Raw genomic sequence first — 14,786 nt, forward strand, 5'->3', positions numbered from 1 at the left:
GGTACCTGGTGGTCTTAGTCCGGAGGCTCCTGTAGCACCTCCCAGAGGGCAGGAGGGTGAAGAGTCCATGTGATGGGTGACTGGGGTCTTTGATGATTTTCCCAGCCCTTTTCAGACACCGCTTCCTGTAGATGTCTTTTATGGCAGGAAGTGGTGCTCCGGCAATGCGCTGGGCAGTTTTCACGACCCTCTGCAACGCCTTCCGGTCCGAGGCAGAGCAGTTCCCGTACCAGACTGTTATACAGTTGGTCAGGATGCTCTCGATGGTGCAGCGATAGAAGTTCACCAGGATGTCTGAGGACAGGTGGTTCTTCCTCAGAGTCCTCAAGAAGAAGAGGCGCTGGTGAGCCTTCTTGACCAGCTTGGAGCAGTTGGTCGTCCAGGTGAGATCCTCGGAGATGTTTGTTTTTGCTTTTGTTACAGTGCACTGAGATAAGAACATCTGAGAGGTGTGATCCACCGGTGGTGATATTTTGGTATTTTGTGAGTTCCTGATTTAACAAATCAGCTCTTTAATCCAGGCCTGAGAGATTGAACTTTAAAACGCTATAAAATATTCTTATTGAAAACAGTCGCAAAGTATTTTTTCTCCATGATTATAATGAGCTTGGGAGAAAATTCACTTATATGGGACATTGATCCTGAAGCCTAAAAGGATTGCACCGAGTCAATCCAGTCCAAAGAAGGAAAAACAAACAAGGAGCTGTTTCCTTTAAAATGATGACGTCATCTTGCTGGTGATGGAGCCTCGAATAGGCTGCGCGTGAGACTCCATTATCAGCAACTTTTGGTATGAATGTGTGTGGATGTATGCATATGACTGACGACTAAAAGTCATGGACTGACGACTAAAAGTTTAACTGACTTGATACTGAGACAAAAACGGTGCTGACTTTAGGATTATTGAATGTCCACAGACAATTCACCCAGCCTGTAAAAGAAGGGTGGATGTTTTGTTTTGCTTTGTTTTGTCTGCAAGAACAGAAGAATGACAGAGACTAAAGAGCTGTAGCTTCACAGCAGTGTGAACTGCAGACTGAACCCTTTGGTTGCTAATTTTGAGCTACTGATGTTTGCATTAAGGAAATTGTGTTTTAGTAGCTGTGTTTTAATTAAGGTATTACATTATATTGTTGGGAATATTAAATGCTAAAGTGAAGAAAAGGTTTGATCCCACTCATGACTGAGCATGTTATTATTAACCATAGTGGGTCACTATAGAGAGTCAATTAATTTTAGAAAAAAAACAAACAAACAAAAAACCCTCCACCGAGGTCTATGAATAAGAGGGGAATGATAGACAGCCACACTCAAAATGGAGATATGTAATGATAAACACTGGTCCCCGTCTTTTGGGCGCTCTCTTGAAGTAGTTAACAATTTAAAAGTAAGATAAAATAACAGGGGCATGTGCTGAGGGGTGGTGCTGCACAAGAACAAGAGTAAAATAAAGAAAATATTGTTTTTAGAAGTGCAAATTAAAATGTACCATTACACTCAGAGGATCAATATGAAGCTTGATATTTGTTAATTTTGAATGAAGTACATGACTGGTGACTGTTCTGTCCTGAGCTTTTGTTTTTACAGCACCCGCTTGATCACACCAACAGTTTCTCGCCACCGAAGAGGGGTACTTGCAAAAAATAAAGAACGGGGAGGAATATCATCAAAACTGGAAAAAGGTAATCCCCAAAGGGGGTGATAACGCCATAACTTTCACTATGGTCAAATTCTCAAAATTTGACCCTCAAAAATTCTTCAAACATTTAGACACAAAGTGGAGATTTAGATAAATATAATGTCGTAAACCACATAAGCATGAAGTATTTGATTCAATAAGATGGTGAAATAACAAGCAGCAAAAGGTTGATCATGTTAATGGTGTTTATTCAAGGGTGCAGAGGAGATTATTATTATTAAAGACAACAAATGAAATAACGAAAAGTAGAAGTGGAAAAATTTGCGTTAACGGTAATAAAATCAAAAAAAGAAATACTAACTAAAACTGTACTGAATGTTCACAAAACTAACTAAAATTGACTAGATTTATAGCAGAATGTGTTTGGTTGCATTGATGTGTGCGTGCCCTGCTATAGTGAAATTAAGGTAGTACGTTAGTCGAGTCGTCTGTGTTGCTGCTCCGTTCACGCGCAGAATCAGGTCAGGCAAAGTCGGGAGACAGCGCCAGAATAGAATTGAGGATGATTTTAATATGACTGTTTTGTAGACATAACAAGAGTCTTGTAGTGGAGAGGGACGTAATGTCCTCCTGAGACCCAGAGAATAAGAAAAAACAGGGAGAAAATATTTTCGTTTTTTCTTTTTTCTTTTTTTCTTTTTTCTTTTAAATGAATCAAGTGTTATTAAAATAACAATCTCATAAGATGAAGATCAGGGACCAACCCAGAAGTCACTGACACTTCACTAGCTGTAAACTATTGGTTTAGGAATAAGTGATGGCACTGAACTTTCTATTTCACAAAAGTCAATTTATTTAGGATATCTGAGGAAGTACTGATTTTATTTGGAGACACAAAGGAACATTTGGCACTTCCCTCATCTCACATCTGTTTCATTGTTGTACCCAATCATTCTACAACTGAAATGCCTTGGACTGCTAACCATTTCAGGCAAGTGGAGTGAACCATATTTTGCTAGACTCTCATCAGATTGGGGCTTCCTTTTATTGATCTTTGGAGAGAAGTCTTCATTACTGGTATTATTCAGGTCTTGTTCACATGTTTGTCCCAGGTTTCTCAGCCAAGAGGAGCTTAAACTCCAGATACTGTGAGTTCCTTTCACACATTGAGATCACTGATAACTCTCAGCAACGACGTGATCTCGTAGAAACAATTAGGTGTTATGGATTCAACTATAATTGCGACTCTTATTTTTTACTTTACTGGAAAAGATTTCTGCATTTTACCCATATTTTAGTTTTAACTCAAAATCAAAATTCCAGATTCTACTACAGGTTGGTTTTGCACCAGATAGGACGACAGATTTCAGGTGGCCCTGTGTCTTTCTCTATTACATCTGCCACTGCATCTCGATAATCTTCTCTGTGGCTTTTAGTGGGTCCTGACCCTCTCATATTTTGAAAAATCTATGTTTGAATCTCCCTTAATAATTGTGTTAAGAATTCTCTCCGCCTTTGTCAAAAGTTGGGTATTAGGAAAAAGTGAAATAAATATAAATATAAAGTCCCAATGTGTAGAGCACACATTAATAAATTAGTCATGTTCCCTGTGAAAGTAAATGAGCCTAATTCTTAAAGACCCCTGAAATTATTTACTAGATGTTTATTTTTTGAATAAAATAAAAATCTGAGTTTAACAAAACATTTTAATTGTAAATATCAAGCTTACCTTTCTTTCTTCCATAAAATGTGCTTGTGGGCACGCCAGCCATTTTGAAAAGGTGGGAAAAACAATTGGCAAGGCCACACCCCCACACATGGGATATAATTTTAAAGGTTCTGTTGTCCTCTCTAAGAAACATCAGGACTTAGAGGAGTGGCAAGTAGAGTATGAGAGCTACAAGCAAAAAACTAAATGTGTACTACAGTGCGCAAAAATGAATTACTGGGTCATCAGGGGGTCTTGAGGGACATTTATAAAACAAAAAATCCCACAAACCTTAAAAGTGCACTTGAAAAGCTCACACAAGAAGGTTAACCTAGCTTACCTAGAAGACCTCATCAGGGGGAGCACACTCCCCCTCTTTTTAGAGCTCACCCACTTAACTCGCATCCCAAGAAAACAGCTAACCCCAGATAAGGCAGCGTGATGTATCCCGAGATAACAGGACTGGGACATCTAAATAAAGGTGTGAAACAATCGCCTTCAAAAGGTTATCAATTAACTTTAACCAAAATTAGGACCACTCGGTGCGGCAAGAGTTAATAGTTATTAGTCTCAACACCCAAGGATAACCAGAAGAGCATGATTGATATGATGGAACTGGGATTTTGTTACACTTAACTTTTGCAAAACACAAATAAAACTAAATTGAAACTAAGGATTTTCAGAAAATAAAAACTAGACTAAACTAGCAAAGAATTGGTAAAAACTAATTACAACTGGCAAAAAATTGAAAATCTGGAGTCGAAACTAAATAAAAAATAAAACCTAATGAAAATGGCGAAACGTTTAAAACCCTGGTGCAGAGATTGGCAAATCTGACCAGGAAAAGTATGAGATGGATTGTCAGGACAGTCAGCGTTAAAGCCACTTTTGACAGTCCATACTAGGATGGCATTGGACATCTTCGGGGAGGAGGAGGGTTGGTGTGACCAAGGTGTGGTTTGGCTTGTTGTATGTATATTTGAGATCATATGGCTCTGGATGGACCGGTTACCAGGGCATGGAAGGAGGACAGACTCATTAAAGGAGGAGAAGGAACTTGCTGGGATTGGAGATCCTCTGGGTGAGTGGTTGATTAAAAGCATGCATAAAATAGAAGTTATCTGTTGTTATTGATTGGTAATTGATTGATAATTGGCCACATTTACAGCTGTATTGACTTGTTGTGGACGTAGTCGACTTCAGGTTTAAACACTCTAATTAACAGGTTGAAAATAGTGACATTAAAGGAAGAGTATGCAGCACCACCCTGTCAGACGCCAGTGATGGTGGAGCTCACTGATGAATCAGGTGAGCTGGATTCATGGCTGATTCAAAACTAAGATCCCCCTGCTGTGGTCAGTAAGGGGAGAAAAGGGGGAAATAAAATCAAGAATTAAAGAGGCATTTATAAACGTTTAGGTGTCAAGTGAAACGGGACAAAAGGGGGTGTTTTACTGTTATTTTAATATCAGCATTATTATTGTATGAGAATCATGCAACAAACATTGCATCGATGATCATTTATTGAAGCTTTTGACCTTATACTAACATCTGTGTTCCTGTGATTGTTATAACCTCTGATGAATCTTCTATTTACAGGTGTTAGGATAATGATATAATTTTTCATTGCAGGTGTAACCATGATCATTTTTATACATATTGCAACTTGTTGCTCATTGTAGAGTTGTGCTCAAGTTAATAAGGGTTAAAAGCTACAGTCAGCGCGAATGTCTGACTGATCTATTGAGGGGAAAGGCTTCGAGCATGGAGGGCCGCACGCGCTTACAAAACACTGATATCATGTTATTCTTTGTGATCTTTTCTTAAATTATGTCTTTAAGGTTAGTTTAAATAGTGGCAGTTAATTAAACGAGATTCATTAAAATATTAAATACCTGAGTCAGAACGTTACACGCGGATCACCTTAAGAGTCTGGGAAACTTTGTAGCTGCCTAACTTTTTTTTTTTGTTTTTGAATGTTCTAGCTCCGTTGATTTGACACATTGGAATGTGTCAAAAAAGGGGGGGAAGGTTGAGCTTTAACATCAAACCAGGATTATTTGAACATTTTATAACTTCATTTGTGTCTTTAATAATTTAGGAATGGTAAAGCTTAAGCTAATAGCGGTCCGAGAAGACGGACCTTTTAGAGAATCAGTGAAAAAGCATAAACTATCACTTTCATGTTTAATCATTACTCATTGAAATGAACTGAATAGCGTTTAGAAGATTTGTTAATTTTTTGTCTTTTGTTAAAAAGAGGGGTTTCAATAATTTTCAGACACACCTTGCAAATGTGCTTATAACGAGTTGGCACTCGGCCTTTTGAAGGTCAGAAGCTTCGTTCGGCGTGACTGTCCGGACTGATAAAGTGTAGGAAATGCCTTGAGTGCAGAGGGCTAAATGCAAACATGCTTACACACACATAAGATATGATTAGAATAAGTCCCTGGGACATTCTGAATGTTTAGACCAATTCTGAATCACTAGAAGGTCAGTAGATAACAACATTAGATTATTAGGGGTAGGAAGAGAGGTGTTTTGGTTTTCTGTCTCTTACAGAGAAAGGAACAGACACCAGACGAGGTCACAGAGATGCGAGGATCCTCCGTAGCAGAGTCAGACACAGTGACTGCCAAGACATCAACTGGGTCCAAGGGTCATGGCGTTTGGGCTCCAGCTAGTCACCACAAAAGGATGGATCCCATAAACACAGCAATAACCATGAAGGGGTTGGCGGAAATCCGGGAACACCAGACCAACGAAGTTCGAGAGGCTTTTGGGCAAAAAGGGGACACCTTCCTGTTCCTTTTTCTGGAGAATACACAGATCGTTGTTTGAAATCGGGGCAGAATAATCCCCTGATCTGTGTTACGACTGAAGGGTTGTCTAACCCCTAAGGTTGAAGAATTAAGAGCAGAGGATCACCCAACTGGACGACACTGGTAGCTGCAGCAATAGAATAAAGGCTGAAAGCAGTGGGAGACCTGGAGAGTGTCATCTGGACCCGCTACTGTTGGAATCCTAGTTTTTCTTGCATCTGAATTGCGCAAACACAGAGGTCATCCCACATATGGTTCGCCCCTCAGGGGGACAAAGGACCTCAGGAGTGAGAAGAGATGAACCCGGCCACACTGGGCTACAGGGTGTTTGTGAGGTCATTATTCTAATGACCTCATCAGGGGGAATTGTAAAATTATGATATTATTTTATGCCATGTTATACCCCTAATTAAAGATTGTGAATTATTATGTAGTTTTAGTTTGCATTATTCTCCTGAATTAGAAGAAGCTGATAACTATTGCATTAGTTAAACTGATTTGCATTACATTAAATTGCTGACTTGTTGTGAATGAATGATATTGTTTTATGATGCATTATATTGCTGAGTTATAAGAAATACTGTTCGCAGAAGGTTATTGTCTAATTTGTCTGAGTAGAAGAGAACAGAGTGTGCTGGAGTTTTCTGCCCCATTTCAGCAGGAGCAGATAAACAGGGAGCCAAGGTCGTAGCTCAGGCGCTGTGTGAGAGAGAGCATGTGAATGTTTAGGCTTTTTATGATAAGGTGGAGGCACCAGAGGCTATAAAAGTTTGAGCAATGCTCCACCATTTTGAGATTTTGAGGCTGTCTGCATCAGTGTCCATCTCCCACGTGTGTGATCATTAAATCATCGTTTGACTCAACCCGGCCGGACCAGTGTTGTTATTGTGGTTTTTTCTCTTGTCTCCATCCCCAATATTTTGAACCTTAACAACTCCCAGGAACTTGAAGCTGCTCACACGCTCCACAGCCGTCCCCTTAATGTGGATGGGTGGATGTGGGTCAGCATTCCTCCTGTAGTCCACGATGAGCTCCTTGGTCTTCTCGGTGTTAAGCAGCAGGTTGTTTGTATCCAGTCCCGAACGAGCGGCCATCAGACTGCTGAACATTTCATAGACACCTCACCTTCACTTACCAGAAATTCAACATTATGCACTCCATACTGTACATGAATGCCATTTCCTTTGTACAATATCCAACTAACCTCTGTATATAATTTTTTTTAATTGTATGTATATGTATGTACACTAGAGCTGGGCGATAGAACGATAACGATATGTATCGCGATATAACTTTTACTCGATAGAGAAATTAAACTATCGCGATAGACCTCGCCGCTCTTGTCCTCTTAAAAAAAAAAAAAAAAAGGTCAGCCAATCCAAATTAAGTAGCGCAGAGCCGAACCAATCACAGCCGCAGCGTCACGTGACTTGTTACGTACAGCACAAGTGCCAAGCCGCACATGTGTATTTGTTTGGGAAGCAGCCAGCGACCGTACTGCCCGGGTAATGGAGGAAATGAGTGTGCCGACAAGAAAAATCAACCGAGCATGACCGAAGGTTACCGAAGAGAAAACAGATGATGGTTCCAATGATTAAGGATTAAGGAGGTCCTCGAAGTATTCCTTCCACCGCCTGACAATTTTAACTACAGGGGGATCACACTCCTCAGCCTCCCTGGGAAAGTCTATGCCAGGGTGCTGGAAAGGAGAGTTCGTCCGCTAGTCGAACCTCGGATACAGGAGGAACAATGCGGTTTTCGTCCTGGTCGCGGAACACTGGACCAGCTCTTTATCCTCTCCAGGATACTTGAGGGTGCATGGGAGTTTGCCCAACCAGTCTACATGTGTTTTGTGGACTTGGAGAAGGCATTCGACCGTGTCCCTCGGGGTGTCCTGTGGGAGGTGTTGCGGGAGTATGGGGTGTCTGGCCCATTGCTACGGGCCATTCGATCCCTATACAACCGTTGCAAGAGCTTGGTTCGCATTGCCGGCAATAAGTCGGACTCGTTCCCGGTGGGTGATGGGCTCCGCCAGGGCTGCCCTTTGTCTCCGGTTCTGTTCATAATTTTTATGGACAGGATTTCTAGGCGCAGCCAAGTGGCGGAGGGCTTTCGCTTTGGTGGCCTCAGAATCTCATCTCTGATTTTTGCAGATGATGTGGTTCTGTTGGCTTCATCGGGTGAGGACCTCCAGCTCGCATTGGAACGGTTCGCAGCCGAGTGTGAAGCAGCGGGAATGAGGATCAGCACCTCCAAATCTGAGGCCATGGTTCTCAGCCGGAAAAGGGTGGAGTGCCCACTCCGGGTCGGGGATGAGTTCCTGCCCCAAGTGGAGGAGTTCAAGTATCTCGGGGTCTTGTTCGCGAGTGATGGGAGAAGGGAGCCGGAGATCGACAGACGGATTGGGGCTGCGGCTGCAGTAATGCGGACGCTGCACCGGTCCGTCGTGGTGAAGAGGGAGCTGAGTGTAAAAGCGAAGCTCTCAATTTACCGGTCGATCTACGTCCCTACCCTCACCTATGGCCACGAGCTGTGGGTAGTGACCGAAAGAACGAGATCGCGGATACAAGTGGCAGAAATGAGCTTCCTCCGAAGGGTGGCTGGCCTCTCCCTTAGAGATAGGGTGAGAAGTTCGGCCATCCGGGAGGGGCTCAGAGTAGAGCAGCTGCTGCTCCACATCGAAAGGAGCCAGCTGAGGTGGTTCGGGCATCTGACAAGGATGCCCCCTGGGCACCTCCTGGGTGAGGTGTTCCAGGCATGTCCCACCGGGAGGAGGCCCCGGGGCAGACCCAGGACACGCTGGAGAGATTATATCTCTCGGCTGGCCTGGGAACGCCTTGGTGTTCCCCCGGATAAGCTGGAGGAGGTGGCTGGGGAGAGGGAGGTGTTAGATTTGTATTGTTGATTGTCATTTATGCTTAGAAATATTTACTCATATATGCTTAGAAGTGTATATAATCATTGGTGGATTGAAAGGATGTTTCATCCTAAAGTAACAGCTCTGTGTGTTAGGGAGTGCATCCGTTCTTCTAGAGTGTCCTTGGTATAAATCACATACTCCCTAGGAGAGTTTCTCTTTTCTTGTTGATTTATGGTATAGCAAGCACACGTATATCTGTTTAAGTATAAGAGCCCTTTGTTCAGATGGACTGCTAGACTCCTGGCACCAGCTTTGGGGAGTCTTCACAGGGTCACATCTGGACCCCACACACACACACACACACACACACACACACACACACACACACACACACACACTATTCTTTGTTCACATGTATACCTATGTAAGATGTCATATGTTAATGACCCTATGCATATTCATGTAACCACAATAAAAGGAGTGCTATGGGGAGCCTGGCTGAGAGTCTGACGGAGGCTAGGTGGTGGGACGACACTCGGCCCCAGCCAGATTTCCCTCATGCATGAGTAAACCAGCCTGCTTGTGTCTTGCTTTGCAGTGTAATTATATTGTCTTCAACGTTACAGCGGATAGGTACAAGCTACAAACCTATCAGGAGGTCTGGGCCTCTTTGCTTAGGCTGCTGCCCCCGCGACCCGGCTCCGGATAAAGCGGATGAAGATGGATGGATGGATGGATGGATGGATGGATGGTTCCAATGCCGGAGAGATTGTCGAACGGAAGAGCCATAGAAGTTCCGTAGTGTGAAGGTATTTCAGCTATTTCAAGTCTGACAAAAAACAGAGTAGCGTGCACTGTAAATTGTGCCGAAAGCAAGTCTGGAAATACAATAAACTGGTGCATGCGTCACACTGCGCCACGTTATTGTTTCGGTGAAATGAATTTCTACAATACTGTTACTGTTAATTCTACTCTCTGCAGTGTTTAAATGCTTACATATACACACAGTTACTGTCCCTCCACACATACGACTCGGTTCTGCTTCTATGCCCCAGCTTTGTTTACTTTTTCCCACCGAGGCTTCTAGACTTCTGATTGGCCAACATTTCTGCACGGTTAGGAATCTAGCTCCACCTGCTGCTTTGGCATGTTCATAGCAGCGTTTTCCTTCATTTCTGCCTTTATGTGTGGACGGGATTATTTTTTAAAACGAAAACGGAAAATCTCCGTTTTTCAAAAATACCCGTGTACGTGTGGACGTAGCCTCAGTCTCTGACTGGAAGCGCTAATTCGTCATTCGGCTTTTGTCAGACTAAAGTAACTGTTAAAACTGTTTGAAAAGCTAAGCTATACAACAAGGAGAGATTGAGAATTTCCTTTTAGTTCTCAGTTTATTTGATATTGACAAAAGTTAGTCAGTTTTGTCTGTTCTTCTGTAAAACAAACTAAGATTTATTTTTAGAATTAATATTTTCTTTCTAAGTGGAATTGACAATTTAGTAGTCTGTTTCGTTTGTTCTATTTTGAAACTTAAACGCTTTAGCGGGTGCCTTTTGTGTAGTTTGCAATATTTATCTGAAAAATGGTAATGGCCTGCATTTGTATAGCGCTTTTCTAGTCCATAGGACCCCAAAGCGCTTTACACTACATTCAGTCATTCACCCATTGGCGATGGCAAGCTACATTGTAGCCACAGCTGCCCTGGGGCGCACTGACAGAGGCGAGGCTGCCGGACACAGGCGCCACCGGGCCCTCTGACCACCACCAGTAGGCAAACACGGGGTTAGTATCTTGCCCAAGGATATTTGGCATGCAGCCAGGGTGCAGCCTGGGATCGAACCACCGACCTTCTGATTAGTGGCTGACCTGCTCTGCCACCTGAGCTACAGCCACCCAAAGTCTCATGTTCCTTAAGTACATCTACCCTGTTGAACTTCATCCATCCATTCGCGTCCGCTTAATGGATGAACTTATTATGGGAAATAAATATTTAAATAAAAACAAGCTGCTGATTATTTCACATTTTACTTGTGAGCAACGGCACATTTAAATCTTACAAATATAGTTATTTGGCTTATATCATGATAGATATCGTTATCGCCTGAAATGAAAAAAACATATCGTGATATGAAAAAGGAGCCAGCTGAGGTGGTTCGGGCATCTGACAAGGATGCCCCCTGGGCGCCTCCTGGGTGGGGTGTTCCAGGCATGTCCCACCGGGAGGAGGCCCCGGGGCAGACCCAGGACACGCTGGAGAGATTATATCTCTCGGCTGGCCTGGGAACGCCTTGGTGTTCCCCCGGATAAGCTGGAGGAGGTGGCTGGGGAGAGGGAGGTCTGGGCCTCTTTGCTTAGGCTGCTGCCCCCGTGACCCGGCCCCGGATAAAGCGGATGAAGATGGATGGATGGATGGATGGATATGAAAAAATCTGATGAGTGTTGTTTTCTCAAGGGGATGAGCTAAAGGAGTGAGAATCAGGCAGATGAACGACATTCCTCTTGAGGTATGTTAACTATTTAGACTTTAGGTAGCTTTGAAATGCACTTTGTTGGCTGTCTCCCATGTAGTTTGTACTCATACTTTATCTGTTTTTTCTTAAATAGCACAATACAACTGAAATACTCTGAGAAGTAGCCATCCGCTGCCCTATCTTGGAGAGAAGGAAGAGGACCTTTTCATGGAGTTTGGTGTAAGTAATTCAGCATCGTGTGTGCGTGTGCGTGTGTGCGCGCGCGCATGCGCTCCACTGATCATCTGAATTCATTAAGATTCAGTAAGTATAAAATTCTAATCTATAATACACTAACCTACTTTTTAAAATTTGCTTTACAAGGACACCGAAGAATTTAAGGCCATACTTGGAAGGCAGGTGATGAAAATGCTCATCATCAGTGTCCGGTACACCCCTGGATATAACCATAAGACTGCAACCATTGTGGGAGGGAACAAAAATCCTGTAGTGCCAGGATTTCCAAAGGTGCTGTGTGTTACTCATGGGCATAATATATGCTCTCAATCTGAGCTATTGCATGGATCTAAAATATACTTTTGAAGTTTTCAGAAGCTGTCCCTTGACCTTGATGACTGAGAGCCAGTCCAAAAGTAATAAGTCCCAAGAACAGTATTTTCTAAAGATGTCACTTGTTTTAGAAAACTAAGAGATTTTATTCAGATTGTGTTGCTTTGTATTTGGAAGTTTTTTTCTATCCAGTTGTTTTTGATATTATATTCAACAAACTGTGTCTTGACAGTTGTTGTACTACCTTTACAACTTTCCTTAAGACCTATCCTGTATTTAATCCTCAGAGAGATTTGCTGATGAATGAACCAGCATTATGTTAAAGATGTTGACTCTGTTTCAAAAATTGTTAACTGTTTTGAATCCTGTATATGTAACATTAATCTTAAAGGTGCACTGTGTAAAAGAAAGATGCTTGATCTTGCAATCTAAATTTCTGGTTATTTTTCACTATGTAAACATAAAGTGTTGAAATGCCAACAGTTAAAAAATAAAATAAAAACTTTCTAAAAAAAAAAAAATGTTGAATGAATTTATCTCTTAAATCTGTTACAATAACAAAAATAAGAGAAAGCTAAAATTATGATAATAATGAAGAAAATCAGCAACTTAATATTTTAAATGATTAACTTAAAAAATGTTTTTGTAATTGTAGTAATTAATTCCATAACACTTAAAAATCATTGTAAATAATGTGGAAAAGTAATTGGAGGAGCATAATTTTTACGAGTAAATAACTTAAAAACAAGTTTTAAGCTACCAATTATTAAGTAAGTGGTAATTAAAATCACCTTTGATTATGGAGGAAAGGTTAATTCCCCTAAATCAATATAGTTTGTTGGTTCAATATAATTTCAACAGAAGTTATCGTATCTCAAAAAGAGTAATGGGAACTGTTCCGTTAATTTTTTTTGTTGAGCTTAAACAGTAGTTTTGTCACGATGAGTTGTGTGGCTGTCAGTGGCTGGACCCACGTGCAGGACTCGGAGACAAAACATTAACTTAAACGACAGCTTTATTTGCTGGAGAGTCACCCTTGGGCGATACATAAACAACAACTTAAACTAACTAGACAGGAGATGCTGAAGGTAGACGACAATGGATACACACACACACACACACACACACACACACACACACACACACACACACACACACACACACACACACACACACACACACACACACAACAAACGTGGAGGAGGCGACAACTTGCAGTGAAAAACACAAGGCTTAAATACATACTGAGGTGATTAGGGAATGTGAAACAGGAGGAGAGCACAGCTGGGACTCATCAGATATGACGAGGCAAAACTCAACACATTGACATAGTACACAGACTTTCAAAGTAAAACAGGAAACTGAACAGACGTGGACTAAACTAGGGGATACGGTGACAGAACAAGAGACACACTGACAGAGACGACTGTATACTAACAGAACACAGAACCACGACCCAAGAAGGAGAACACAAGAAATGCCCAGGACCTAGGGAGTTAGGAATACTAGCGACAGAAATCAAACCCAAGAGAATCAAAACACATCATGAAATCAAAGCTAACTAATACAAACAGAAAAACACTGAGTCCACAGACTCAGGACTGTGACAAGTTTTTAGAGTGTACTGAGATAGCAGTGAACATTTTACATAATATAACTTCAATAACAAGTCACACTGTTGAAACACTCAGTGTTTGTGCATGCCACTGTAACATCATACTACTAAAATACATTATTATTAGTACTATTATAATAGTTATTTTTAGATGTTCTATTTCCAAAAACAGGTCTAAGTTTGCTAGTGGATAAACAGTGTCTGGCTCCCTATGTTGAAAGTTGCAAAAAGGAGAATCATACACATCATATGTGACAGACATCATCTGATAGTTAATGGATTACAGGGATCTACAGGGGTTATGGTGTAGCCATTGCCATAGTCTGATAATGTAACTGTATCCAGTTTACTGACAATGCTAACACGGTGCAATCAGTCTCTCCACTTTAAAAATGACATTTTGTTAAGCCACTAACAGCTTGCTACCAGCACCTATGTTGTCTGTTCCTAGAACTTGTACAAGCTTAATTTAATAGGAAACAAATGGAAATAACTTGATTTTCCTAACGATTTGCATTTTGTTGAGGCAGAGTCACCTTTTGGTCACCTTCACATGTTTCTTTAAGCCCCGAGGCCTATCATTTTTGTTTCAGGGAATCATTGGTAGGGTCACATGACCATTGTTGGTCAATATATCTATTACATTGTACATTTCTTAAGAAAGGACAGAAGTGACATTCAAAAGATAAAATAAGATCCACTGTCTTCAGGCCAGGAAAGGTGTCTCATCCCGTTGTCAGAAAGTAAAGTTGTATTTGTGTTTTAAATAGGGACACCCAAATTCTGCAGAAAGTTCACTCCCTTCAGGTGTCCTAATTTGACAGGGAAATATGTGTGAAGAACAAAGAAAATCCTCTTTGAACGTCAGCTTCAGTCAGCAGATGACAAGATAAGTTGTCGGGGAGAAGAGACGGTGAGAAAGAGGGGAAGAAAGAAAGAAAAACAAACAAATCTTATATTCTTTACATTGGCTCCCGATAGAGTTTAGAATTCGCTTTAAAATTCTTGTTTTAACATACGGAGCACTAAATGGCCCCAGATTATTTATCCAAGCTTCTTATAAAATACACTGCTGCTCATCATCTCCGCTCACAGACTCAGAGTCTCTGAGTTGTTCCCCGT

Source organism: Copadichromis virginalis, linkage group LG3, assembly GCF_057382275.1.
Source record: "Copadichromis virginalis isolate Kocher_CV1m ecotype Utaka linkage group LG3, C_Virginalis_male_GT1.1, whole genome shotgun sequence".
Classification (NCBI taxonomy): Eukaryota; Metazoa; Chordata; class Actinopteri; order Cichliformes; family Cichlidae; genus Copadichromis; species Copadichromis virginalis.